Below are 13,758 nucleotides of genomic sequence, written 5' to 3'. Positions count from 1 at the left end.
GTGTGCCTTTCCAAGTTTTAAGAAATCTTTGTAAATGCTAGAGCATTCTCAAATTGATCTTAAAAGTGTGGAGAGACTCAGCCCTGTTATGAATAAAATGAATGTATTTTGCCTACCATTAACTGTGATTTCTTTGTGTTTACCATGCAGTCTGATCTGTGCACTGAATGATGACAACCTAAATAACAAAATTATTTTGCAGAAAGCCCAAATGGAGTCCCCATCTAAAAAACAACAACTCCTTTCATGTAAAAATACTATGTTGGCCTTGGAGGGTGTTGTTTTTCATGCTATGTGTTGTAAATAAGCTCTTTCAGAAATGTATTCATACTATCTTCTCCACATCTCTATTAAAATTCCATCAGAAAACTTTATAAAATGTGTTTGAATATTTCAGACTCCTATATAAAAGAAGAGAAGCTTAATGAAAATGTTTGCTAAAATTCATCTTGCACGTTGGTGTTATGAAATAACACTGTACATATCTTATTTGTATGCTTGTAATCTGCTAAAGGACTAGAAAGGCACTGTGCAAACTTCAAGGCCTCCTAAGCTTTGAGTCAATTGATAAATAAAATAATTTTTTCCAAAGGGCGTTGAAGCCTACCATCTGCCTTTCTTTATATATCTAGTTTGCTAATTGCTGAAAATAATGAGAGATGAACAGTTTCGTCACAAACTAAATTACATGTATTCTTGTGCCCTTAATGTAGGGAATGTACCAGGGATGTAGTAGAAATTTCTTGGCATTTAAGCGTGGAGCTGTTTTGAAGAAAAAAGAAGATGGAACACAGCACTTCACAATCAAAGAAAAAAAAAATAAAAGATGTGCAGGTGAAGGACAGAAAGCAAACCTGGTAGCACAAGGGTTGCTTCTCTTTGATATGATCGATGGGAGAAAAATGGGCTTCCTTGTAACTAGAGTAAAGAAAGGTTAGGATGAGCCTTTTCAAAGCCACAAAAGGACTTTAATCTTTCCCTTTCTTACCTTTTTAGTGAATGTTGGTACATCTTAAAGGTGCCTAATTGATGTCTCTGGTTCCAGAAATCCTTTGTTTGTTATTGTGACCCCTAGATTGGACTTCTGTAATGTGCTGTGCTTGGGCTAACGTTAAGCCAGCACCAGAACACCTTTGCTCAGTTTCTGTCATTGGCTTCCAAAGACATAACACACACACATATTCTAGAAGAAATTCAAAGTGTTGACTATGACTTCTGCCCTAAGGATTTTTCCTTTTTTTAAAAAAAGCTTGCCTTACACCTTAATAGGAATTAAGCTTGGTTGAGTTGATCTTTTTAACAGACTCAACATCTTATCCTTTAGAAAACTATGGGTAGGACTTTTTCTACGAAGATCTTGTCCATGTGGGACTTTTTGTCTTAGGAACCTTCTGGCTGCTATTTTGATTGGACAGGAACATTATATCTTATTTATTTAGAATGACAATTTTACATTCTTTATTTTAATTGGTTCTCTTACATTTTTCTATGCATTTGTTACACTCATGCTGAATGTGTCTAGTATAAATCAGGATAGCAACATCCCAGGGATTGTGTTGAGTAGAGTGCTACAAAGAAAGATGAAAAATTCTAAAACTTCCACAACATACAATTTGAGAATCTAATTGTATGGGAAGTGATTTTTTTCTCTATGAATGAATGCATGGTTATGCTTTGAATACCCGAGAAAGAACAATGTATTGTTTAAAGTTCTTTCAATGGAAACTTTTAGGAAAAATAGCCAGCATTCTTGCAACAGAAAGGGTAAATTGGCTCTCGGGGTGATAGGATACTGTCCAAGTGCTTGGACTCAAGATCAGAGCCCGCAAAAGTGACTTTTCTGGACTGCATCTCTCAAGTTTTCCAAGCCAGTATCATAGTTATACAGTTGGGAATGACTGGGGATTGCAGTCCAAAAATGTAGCTCTTCTCAGAACCATGAAACTTACTTCAAGCCTAAGACAAAACTGCACAACAACTGAACTTCAAAAGTTTATGGTTCGTGTATATTAGGCACTGCCAGGTTCCGGGCATGTTCCCTGTCTCAGTTAGGTAGCAAAAAGAGGACATTTATGAAGCTGGGAACACATGTTTGTAGGGATTCATTCTTGCAGACTTTTGAGCCCTGATCTTCCAATTTATCCACCATTTGTGTAAGTGCCCTATTAGCTGTAAAGATACCATTGATCTTCATACTATCATGATTTTTTATGGGAGGGGAACATATTTAGCTTGAATTTTAATCCAAGTTGGAAACTTTTCCTTCCCAAATCATGCAAGTATAAAGATCAGTGATATCTAAGATTTTAATCAAAACTGGAGAAAAATGTATTACTCCTTTCTGGAGACAAATAATTGTGTTGTAAATTTCCTCGGAGACAGATAAATAAAATACGATTTCAGAACAGCAAGTTATTTTAACCTTCAGCATGCCCATTTTCCTTATTTTGTTGGACATACTAGCCTTTACAGGCTTGCATGAATGGCTGCTCTTAGTTCTAGTTGGTTAACCTTACATAAACACATCTATAGATAAAGTCCACAAAGTACTGCAGTGTTTAAGGTGCATATCTTGGACGCGATTCCCACAAATTCTTACTGGACCATTTCTATCTTCTAAAGTCCACTTTATAGATGGGATATACATGTTTCTAACAATAAAAGCCTTACTTATTTTTTCTAGCATTGTCTCTTTTGCTTTATAATGAATTGGAGACTCATAAATGCATCTTTGAAAATAAATTTGATTGTTAGAATGGTTTTAAATCTGCTTGTTGTCTTTTTCAAAGAAAAAACATTGCATATTTAGTATTTCTGAATTCAAAGACCCTGGAATTACAAAGACATCAAATTTGATTTGCATTAAAAAACATGGCAGGGAATATCCTCCTATCCAAATCTGAGAAAGAAAACCAGCATTTAGGGACCAAAAAGGAGAATATCAACTTGCATATTGCATCTCACTGTATGCAAGCATCTCCCATGGGATCTGTTCTGCAGCAATCTTAATTAACTTGTATTCGGTCCCCGTAAGGAGTTGTAGCCATTCCCCATGAATAGAAAATAAAATAAAACAAATCACTACTGCACCGGTATTCCTTCATTTCACATTTAATTTGAATTGAAGTGTTGCTATATCTTGGGTACTATATTGTGGGAGAAATACAAAGTTTAGAAATGCATCTAGGTACATAATGCAATCTAGACTTCAGTCAAGTCCACAGTTTTATGGGTGAAAGCTCTGTTGAACACAGTGGGACTTAATTTGGGATGTGTTGTATCTCCAAAAAGAAAAGCTGAGCATAGATGAATGCACATTCTGCACTTTAAGAATGCTAATTTTTGTAAACGCAATAAAATACTCATTGAAAAGTTATGGTCAGAAATACTCCAAAGAGAAAGTGATATATGATGGACTGGAATTGATTGGATGAGATATATTGGAAGCACAGTTACAAATACAGTTAGCCCTCCACATTTGCTGTGGTGCAGGACCCAACAAACATGGAAAAAACATGAATACAAACTTTTCTTTAACCTGAAAGAACATCTCTTTAGGAATCTCTAGGTTCTTCAGCACAACTCTGTGGCCTAAGTGGAACTGCTCAGTATCTTAGTCTTTTCCCAATAGAAAAACAGTTCACAACCTGATCAAAATAAAATAAGAGATACAGTACAACCCTTATATCTGTGGGAGATGCATTCCCAGACTTTGCATGGATATGTGTGGATAATAGCAAACTATTATTTTCAATGGGACAAATAATGGGGGTACTGAGAAGAGGGCACAGCTTGTACAGGGGGTCCTAATTGAAGAACTGAAAATGTGGGTAAGTGAAAACACAACTATTGGTATCATGGATAATGGGGATTGTACCATACAATGTGGAGCAGCAGCCCAAGAAAGGTAAATATATGATACATAAATACTTTAAATGAATTCAAGTCTCCAGGGCAAATGAACCACAATACATCCAAGCTCCTGCATGTGTAGAGGGGCTTTGCTTGCTATTCTTCATTAATAACTGTTACCCTCCTGGCCACACTTGGATGTTGCTTGACCAAATATTTGTGAAATGTTTGAGGGTATGGGAATGTGAATCTTCTCTAAACAAACCTTGTTCTCTTATTTATTTCTTACAGGAGTTACACACTTTACAAGACAATATAATCATGCTAGGTTATATTTTTCTCATTTTCTTCCAGATATTTATTTATTTATTTATTTGCTTTATTTCTATACCGCATTTTTCAGCCCAAAAAGGCGACTCAATGCGGTTTACAAGATACAAATTATCATAGCAATGTCAGTGCAATTAAAAACACAACAAATATAACAACAGGATCAACAACACCGATCCACAACAATTAACAAACAACATGAAACAAACATAGCGCCTCAATGAAATCAGATCCGAACTCATAATCCTTGTATCATTCCTATGTTCCATTTACCGTTTTCCTATGTTCAGTTGCACTGTTAACCAAACGCTTGTTCATAAAGCCAGGTCTTGACCTTTCTCCGAAACGCCAGCAATGATGGTGCCTGTCTGATGTCTACCGGATAGTTTTTATTGGTAAATACAGTATGGCCCTCAAATTTACAGGGATCTCTATCAAATTGGAAAATAGTCAACTCTATATTTTGACTATATTTGGGCCAGAAGCAGAGGTGGCCCTAGGTAATTTTCAACGGTAAGCAAACAGTATTTTGGTCCCCCCCCCCCCAACCAATCATTGATATATATTTTCTGTTCGTCATGGAAGTTCTGTGTGCCATATTTGGTTCAATTCCATCATTGGTGTTCAGAATGCTCTTTGATTTTAGATGAACTATACATCCCAGTAACTACAACTCGCATATGTCAAGGTCTATTTTCCCCCAAGAGCACCTCAAGAGTGCCCCTGACAAAATCAACTATACTGCGAATGCTTACTTTGCGTAATGGGTTGAGCCGCCCCTGACAAGAAGCATACTATAGAGTTACACTAGAGGACCCACAAAAACTTCTGGAGAAGGGTTTTTTTTTTTGGAATGTGGATAAGTGAAATCATGAATATTGAATCCATAGATAAGGGGGGCATATTGTTTTGTCCTGTTCTCTCTCTCTCTCTCTCTCTCTGAGGTTACTCGATAGAAAATCAAAAACATGAAGACTAAAGCTTCCATTCATTTCAAGGTCCCATTTTTCAATTACTTTAAACATGTTGCGCGTGCATTATGGTTTGGTAACAAGCATGAATGTATGCTGTGAGTATCCAGGCAATATAGAAATCTTTTGCCTATAGAAACAGCTCATTTTAAAAAGATTACTTCTCATTCTAGGACTCTTTGCATTGATAATATTTCAAATTGTCCTGAAAAAAGGTCTACTTTAATGTAATACCAATTAGTATTTTCATTAAAGGAAAATTTAAGTACTCATTAAGAATGGAAAAGTGATCTACAGCCTCTAATTCAATATTAATGCACTTGATGGGTGATGCTAACGGCATGGGAAAGAATGCAGCTGTCCATATGCTTACATCAGAAAGAGCGGGTATTTCTGTCACTTAATATAATTTCATGGCTAAGAAGGGGCTCTTTTATTGCTCTTAATGAGGAACGATCCCATCAAATTCAAAGGCAACAACATGCAGGGCATTCCTCCATCTCAAAGGATAAAAGGCGTTCGATGAGATAATTGAGAAAGGGGTTTCAATGCAATGGAAGAAGGGCTAGAGCCGCCTTATTATAGTTCATTGCAGTTTCCACAGGAGAGGAATAAATAAAAGTTACAAGAATTATTATTGCCATGTGCCTTCAAATAATTTCTGACTTATGGTGGCATAAAGGTGACCCTATCATGGGCTTTTTCTTTCTCATTGAGAGGGTGTTGCCTTTGCATTCCTCTGAGGCTGAGAAAGGGTGCCTTGACAAGGTGGCTTTCTATGGCCAGGTGGGGACTTGGCCCTTAGTTTCCAGAACTTTAATCATATGTGCAAATCAGGCTGGGAGTAAAACAAAGAAATATAGGAATTATAGGCTGGGCTTTTCTAAGGAGCCTAATGGAACATACTGTTTAACTATACCTATAAGTCAAAGAAATGGGACTGTTTGAAAATCACCTCCAGCTAGGGTGGAGTAAACCATAGATATATAATAGGGGGAAAGTGTGTTTATTGGTGTAATTCCATTTTATTTGGGGATATTCCAAATGAGAGACTATTTTCACAAAACTGCTATAAAACTAAAGCCTGGCAAGGAGGTATGAGCCATCTGGGCCATTTCTGTAGCAGAAAAGGCAAGTTTCTCCATGTTTCAAAGGCTGTCACTAATGTGAAATGTTCTGTAGGACAACGGAGACCCCAAAACCTCCCTATATGACCTCTCTGTCCCAAATGGGACCAGCAAGAGAAAGAGGGTATAGAGATTGAAGGTATCTCCAGTTCTAATCCTCTGACAATTCTTTTTTGTGGTTTAGAGTTGAGCTGAATTTTCCTTCCCAGGTTTGGGGAGAAAAAATGTAAAAGGCCAAGGTTCTTTGGAGTTTTGATGAGTTGAGGTAGCTTTCCAAACTTCGAATCATGGTGCAATTTTGCCTTTTGTTAATTTAAAAATGAAAAGTAAATTGAGAATTAGAAGTAAATTAAAAACCTCAGGGTCACTCAAGCAGCTTACAGATAAATGTGCTGGGAAACCATGACACAGAAATGATGCTATGCTTCTCTCTCTTCACCCTTTAATTTAGCTGTTGCACTACATTTTAAAATACAGTTTACCCTCCACATTTGTGAGTTTTATGTGATCATTAATATATTCTCTTTAGGAATCTCTTGGTCCTCTAGTGTGACTGTGTGGTCAATCTCTGGCAGAAATGCATGCAGAGAACCATACTGGCTGCTGACCAGGCTGAGCTAATATACTTTTCTTCCTGTACAGTAGACTTAGACACTTCTCAATAGGACAGAAACTACTCAGGAGAAGAAAGGCTTTTGAACTGAAGAATTATCTCACTTGAGTGACAGTCCTTATATTGCCAAAGTGGGAAAAACCATCTGAAAGAGAGAAATATTGTACTCAGAAAGACAAAGAGGCATGAGTTTTTCAGCTACATGATTAGAAATAGTCTGTTGGATCTGGAAGAGGATATTGCTGCTTTGTGAGTGTGTGTGAGTAAACTGATATTGACATATGTTGTCTTTCTTTTCCCTTCATCTTGCAATGGGTAGTAGCTAATGGTGGTTTTGCCCTAGATTGAAAATTTACTTTAAAATGTAATTAGGTAGTTATAGTCACAATGCTTGGCTTCAATTACCATTTTAAAAGTATCTCCTTACATTTCTGTTACATCATTAGAATGTAGTTTTTATTTACATCGACAAAGCCTGAATGACACAGACTGTTGTGCTGTGGTACAAAACACATTTCCTTGCCTACATTATTAGTGTCTCAATATACATAACAGAGCATGAAGGAACATTTCAACTGTATGATAAGTTTCTTTTACCATTTGTATGTCTGGAGCTATCAAAGTAATTAAAATATAGTGATGCCAGAAAAGAAGTGAAGTTATGGATTACTAGGCTATAATATTAATATATAGGCAGTACCTAATTTAGAAACAAGATAGATTCTGTTGGTTTGTTCTTTGGAATTTTGCATGTAAGTTGGAACATGTACATTTTAAAGTGTAATTCCAGCCATATATATAAGCTTTGAACAGCATAGGGAAGGGTTAACACCCCTGTGGTGTTTCTTTTGCTGTCCCCTGTTCAGAAGATTTCACCTCACTTTCTGTCCCTGTGATAATTAGATTTTGAAACATTTGGCTTGTTGTGGAAACAAGGATTCATGAAAAAGCTTCATTTGAGACATTTTCCCCATGATAACTCCTCCAGGAATGAATTTCCCTTCCTAGGGGTAGATTTCTCTCACTTTCTCTTGTCTCACCCCCTTCTTAACTATGAGTCATCTGTAAGTCAGATGTCTGTAACTCAGGGAACTGCCTGTAATTTAGTTATATTCTCATTATCTAGCTTATCTAGAAAACATGTTTGTTGTCTAGTGACTTCTAAGCCCTGTTTTTATGCTAATGGAATAGGCTTCTGACAATTTAGGGGTGCTCTGTTTTTGCTAATTTTCCCCTCTTCCCTAATCTTATATCTCAGCACTTTTATGAAACACTAGCCATCCCCTGCCACGTGTTGCTGTGGTCCAGTCTGTGCATATGCGTTTTGTGTGTATATATACGTGTGTATATATTTGTGTATATGTGTGTTTGCATATATATTTGTGTTTTTGTGCATGTGTTGTAATGTGTTTTTTTGGGGGGGGGGGCTTTTTAAGTCCCTTCTGCGGTGTTTTTCACTGTTTTTATGAGTGATGGTCACTCGTTGGCCTGATAGGTGTATTGTGTCCAAATGTGGTGTCAATTCCTCCAGTGGTTTTTGAGTTATGTTAATCCCACAAATGAAAATTACATTTTTATTTATATAGATTGGTGGAGAGAGCTGGGTGGGAGAGATTGGTGGAACTCAGCTCCATGAACTTCAGCAGCTTGTACCCAATCTCCTAACTGCTGGACGCATTGGATAAAGCTATGATGAAACAGTGGCTGTGTAAGGAGTATATTTTATTTAGTTACTAGCTTTCCCCTGCCATTCGTTGCTGTGACCCAGTCTTTGTATATGTGTTTTGTGTGTATATGTGTATATATGTGGTTTTGTGCGTGTATTGTAATGTATTTTTTTTGCTTTTAAAGTCTTTTCCACTATGTATTCCAGTGTTTTTATGACTGATGGTCACTCATTAGCCTGATAGGGGTATTGTGTCCAAATTTGGTGTCAATTCATCAGTGGTTTCTGAGTTATGTTAATCCCACAAACGAACATTACATTTTTAGTTATATAGATAAGCACTGCTATTATCCACTAAGATGCACTTTCCTGCCACCTTTGTAGTTTTGACTTTTGTAGATTTTATTATTTATGGATATGATTAAAAATGTTCTCTCTCAGTACCACTGGGCCCTCTAGTATGACTTTGTGGCCAACATCTTCCAGCCAAGCTGAAGGACCTAGAGATTTCTAGAGAGAACCTCACTCTAGACATCTCTAGGTCCTCCAATGTGATGGAAGACCTAGACATTTCTAGAGAGAGGTTCTCTCAGGAAAAAAAATAACAATTTATTTATTGGGTTGTTGTGAGTTTTCTTTATTCATGGTTTTTCACTTTCATGGGGGTATTTTGTCTGTAATCCTAGCAAATGTGGATAACTGACTGTAGTTACTTGAATGATATGTCATTTGTTTGTCAGTAATATGACTGTCTCATGAAAAAAGAAGGGGAAAAAAGGAAGAAGTCACTCTTCCAATCAATATGGTAGGAAAGATAGTGCTGAACATGACAAGGAATGCAAATCATTAAAAAGTGGGAATGGCTAGGTCAATAGATAAGCATGTCTGGGGGAAAAACACTTGAAAAATAATTAAACTTTTCAGTGAATTATTGCTTAGCTTGAAAATTTCTCTTTGCATCTACCATTCACTTTTTTCTTTACCTGCTAGGGACATTGTAGAACAGTGAGGTGCCAACCTCAGCTTGTAAAAATTACATGAAACACATTTTCTTTAAGTTGTGTTTGAACTTGTCTAACCATAAAGGTATTCTCTCTGCAAAGACACCTTGGGGAAAACATCTGAAAAGAACAGGGGAAAAAAACCCTAAAGTTGAATGGTTGAACTAAAGATTATCCATGCTCTCCAAAGGTTTCATTAGAGGGGCTCCCGTACTGTGTTTCCAGAAGCTTATTTCCAATTATTGAATCGGAAAATGTGTGTGCCTGGGTGTTAGCTACTACATGGCATTAATTTCTGTAAAAGCTCTTAGTTCACATATTCTCACAATAATGATTTAGTGCTTTAAGAAATGATTTTTGATGTGATTGTTCATCTAAGTTTGGATTGGAGTGAAATCAAAGTATATCAAAAGTCATTATTTTCAGTTTCTTTGATAGGTTTTGTTGCTCAAATACTATTTAAGCTTTTGACATCCAGTGATGTAAACTGGGAATTTATTTTTAAGTATTTGTGAAATGCTCAAACCTAGGGTGCTCATAGCAGCATAGTTCCCAAACTTTGGTCTTTCAGATGCTTTGGACTTCAGCTCCCATAATTCCTGATCTTTGGACAAGCTGACTGGGGCTTCTGGGAGTTAAAGTCCAAAAAACTTGGAGGACCAAAATTCAGGAACCATGAAGTCTATCAAAAAGTCCACTCTTTTGTGAATTTCTTTCTTTTACTTTGGTGACATGAAGCACCAATTTCTACATTTAAGTGTTTCTAGGGATGTTCAGACTTTATCATGGGACCGTCTAGAGCACTCTGACAGACAAGGGGAGAATTTGTACCTTCTTACAGCAAAATTGCTTCACAGCATACTTGTCTCAGAAGTGAGTGGGTTGTTACATGAAGAAAGTTCTGAACACCTGCTTCCACAATTATCATAAAAGGACATATGGCTCAAGAGGCTGCAGAAATAGCATTGGGGTATATGATTTTCACCCCAACATAAAGCATTTTGAAAAGATGAAGGAGACAAATTATTTTCTAAAAGCAGAGAATAAAATACAAAGAGTTTCCTTAGGCTGGGCCTCATTTTTGTATGTATGTATGTATGACCAAAAGCTCGCAGGTTCGAATCCGTGGAACAACATGGGCTTCTGCTGTCAGCACCGGCTTCTGCCAACCTAGCAGTTTGAAAACATGCAAATGTGAGTACATCAATAGGTACCAGTCTGGTGGGAAGGTAATGGCGCTCCATGCAGTCATGCCGGCCACATGACCTTGGAGCTGTCTACGGACAACGGTGGCTCTTCGGCTTAGAAATGGAGATGAGCACCAACCCCCAGAGTCAGACATGACTGGACTTAATGTCAGAGGAAAACCTTTACTTGTACCTTATGTATGTATGCATGCATGTAAGTATGTATGTATGTATGTATGTATAATTTGTGTTACACAGTATAACTTCATTGCTCAGGCATCTTCATTTTGCTTCCTGGTTAGCTAACCAGGTTTCCCTAAATGACGACTGGAGCTACAAGTACGTGTAACAATCATTAAGATGAAATGCATGAAGCACCTGTGCTATATTAGTGAACAAAGCAAAACAGGGATTATTAAACAAAGCTCTGAAAACTGCTGAGCATGCAGTCATGGATTGGAGGGAATGTTGCTTAATGTATCTTAAATTTACATTTGGCACCTGATTAGGAATCTTTATAGCAATGAATTCAAGAACATGAAAGATTTGCAGGAACTGAGAGTGGGGGGTTGTGTGTAGGATTACACATGAAAATATTTGTACCGCATAATCTATATTTAACCCTGAGGAGGTGCCATTAAAAAGCAAAGCTAAATTAATGTTGCCTGAGGCAAGATTAACTTGTAATGCGTAGGCACGGCAGATTGCTAATGGACTAGTTAACATGAAAACCACCTTACTTAGCAAGATAGAAAACAATTTCTATCATGCTGTTGTTAGAGAAGGTCCTGGGAGTTTTAATCCTGGAAGAAGCACCTTTTAATGGAAGAATTAAATGACCCAGTGATGTTTTTATGAACCCTTAACATGGGCAAACCAGGCTCCCACTGAGGCCTACTGCCATCATAAGTTGAAAGGCTGAACATGAGGAAAATAAAGACAGGATAAAAGCTTTTGAGGACAAGCCTGTCCAATGAAAAGCATGGCTGTGTGACTAGTCTACACAGAACATAGATAAACACTGCTCAGGAAAAATGGGACAACCTTGTAATTTTCCTCTTCACTTCTTCCCACATTGACCAGAAGAGGAATGTCACCTTGAAGAATTTCCTACAAATACTACTATCTTTGTATGTGTCTGTGTATGAGAGAGAGAGAGAGAGAGAAAGCGCATTCTTTAGAACAGTGGTTCCCAACCTATGGTCCACAAGAACTAAAATATGGTCCGCGGCCTCAGCATTACTACACCATTGCAACAAGAGCAGCTTATTAAATATGGTTTTTTGTGGGCAAGCAGATGGCAACTACTGGATGGCATATGTTCTGTATCAGAAACTAGAGCTGATGTGGTCTATCCAATAAAATTTTCTGAATCAGCACCCCAAATAACCAAACCGAATCTAAAATTGACCAAAAACTGATTAGTAACCCTTTTGGTAGTAATGTTGGAGAGTGACCCCTGGTCAAGTGTCCCTGGTCAAAGTGGTCACTGGTCAAAAAAAAAAAGGTTGGGAACCACTGCTTTAGAATGACCCTAGAGTTAAGAAAAATGCAAAATTGTTGCCAGTTTGCCAACGCTCTTGATGTTGTAACTTTCAGTGGAAGCCACCTCTCCTCCTGCTTCTCTCACCCATTAGAAAGGCCCCAAAGAAAGAAACTATGCAATCGTCAGTACTAATGGTGGGCTTCACACTAAAATGACTGTTGAGAATTTGTCCTTTTATTTGAGAAATACAGTGAAATGGTTGAAACATTTAAAACAGAATGGAGAAATTGAGAGACAACAGAAGATCTAGGTGCACTAATAACCATTTCATCAATATTTCTCACACTTTCTGAGGCTCTGGAGCTGCGAATTGAATCTTTAAGACATCCTTCCATGAGAACCCTAGAACCCTACAGGCAGTATGTCCCAGGGAGACATAGCATGCCCCACTTCAGGTTACTGAGACAAGCTATGTTCCTCCAAGCTGTTCTGGCTAGGAGGTCTTCACTAGATCCTCCCCTACCCCATTAGAGAAGTCTCAGAGAGTAGCATTTAACATAAAAGAAAAGATCACCATACCCCCCAGTTGTTTCAGTTTAGCAGGGGAAATCCTGATGAATTCTCTGTTATCCCACTTTTCCAGCTGCTTTTAACATGCCCAGTTTTGTTATGCTCCCATTTTTTCCTCTTTGTCCTCAGCTTACCTCAATTACTGCATAGTACAAAGTGCTGAAGTAGTTCATGCTCCTGGAAACCATCTGGGGACTGACGACCAATGTCTTGGGGACTGCCACTGTTTCAGGGACCATTATTTGGAGGGGCTTTGGTCTAAAGCAGGGCTGTACAACCTGTCACCCTCCAAGTATTTGGGACCCCAACTTCCAGACGTCCTATTGAGCATGGTCAATAATGTTGGGAGCTGAAGTCCAAAACACATGGAGGGCCACAGATTGTACAGGCCTGGTCTAAAGCATATATAGAATCTGCTCTGTACGTTAAGCTATTCACATATTATTCATTATCTAACTTGAGACATACAGCAAATGGTGTGATTTTACTACAGAAGCACAAACCCTCCTTCTTGTGAACATAGCCTGGATGGAGGCAGAGCCTATAAGTGATTATTACAAGTAAACAGTACTTTAAAAACAACAGCAGCAGCAGCAGTAACAACAAATGGTATCACTGTTACTTTCCACCCACAATGAACACTATTTACTTATTAGCCCAAAACATTGCTGGGGAAGTCATTCTGAAGGATTATGTGGATTGTGGCCATTAAAAAAAAAATTAAGCAGTAATGAGTGATATAATGGGATAGTTTTAAAATAATGATCCATGAGAGATGTTAACAAGCCACTTTTAAAAAGTAATAATGAACAAGAAATTACTTGTAAGGAGTAACAAATTACATGGATAAAAAATAATGTCCTAAGCTGTGAATGGGTTACTGTCTGGGAATGTACAGAAATAGTTCTGGATCTTTTGAAGGAAACAAGGAATAAAAATTATTTTAAAAACATTA

Source organism: Anolis sagrei, chromosome 1 (assembly GCF_037176765.1).
Source record: "Anolis sagrei isolate rAnoSag1 chromosome 1, rAnoSag1.mat, whole genome shotgun sequence".
NCBI classification, from domain to species: domain Eukaryota; kingdom Metazoa; phylum Chordata; class Lepidosauria; order Squamata; family Dactyloidae; genus Anolis; species Anolis sagrei.
Note: the sequence above shows the minus strand (reverse complement) of the source record.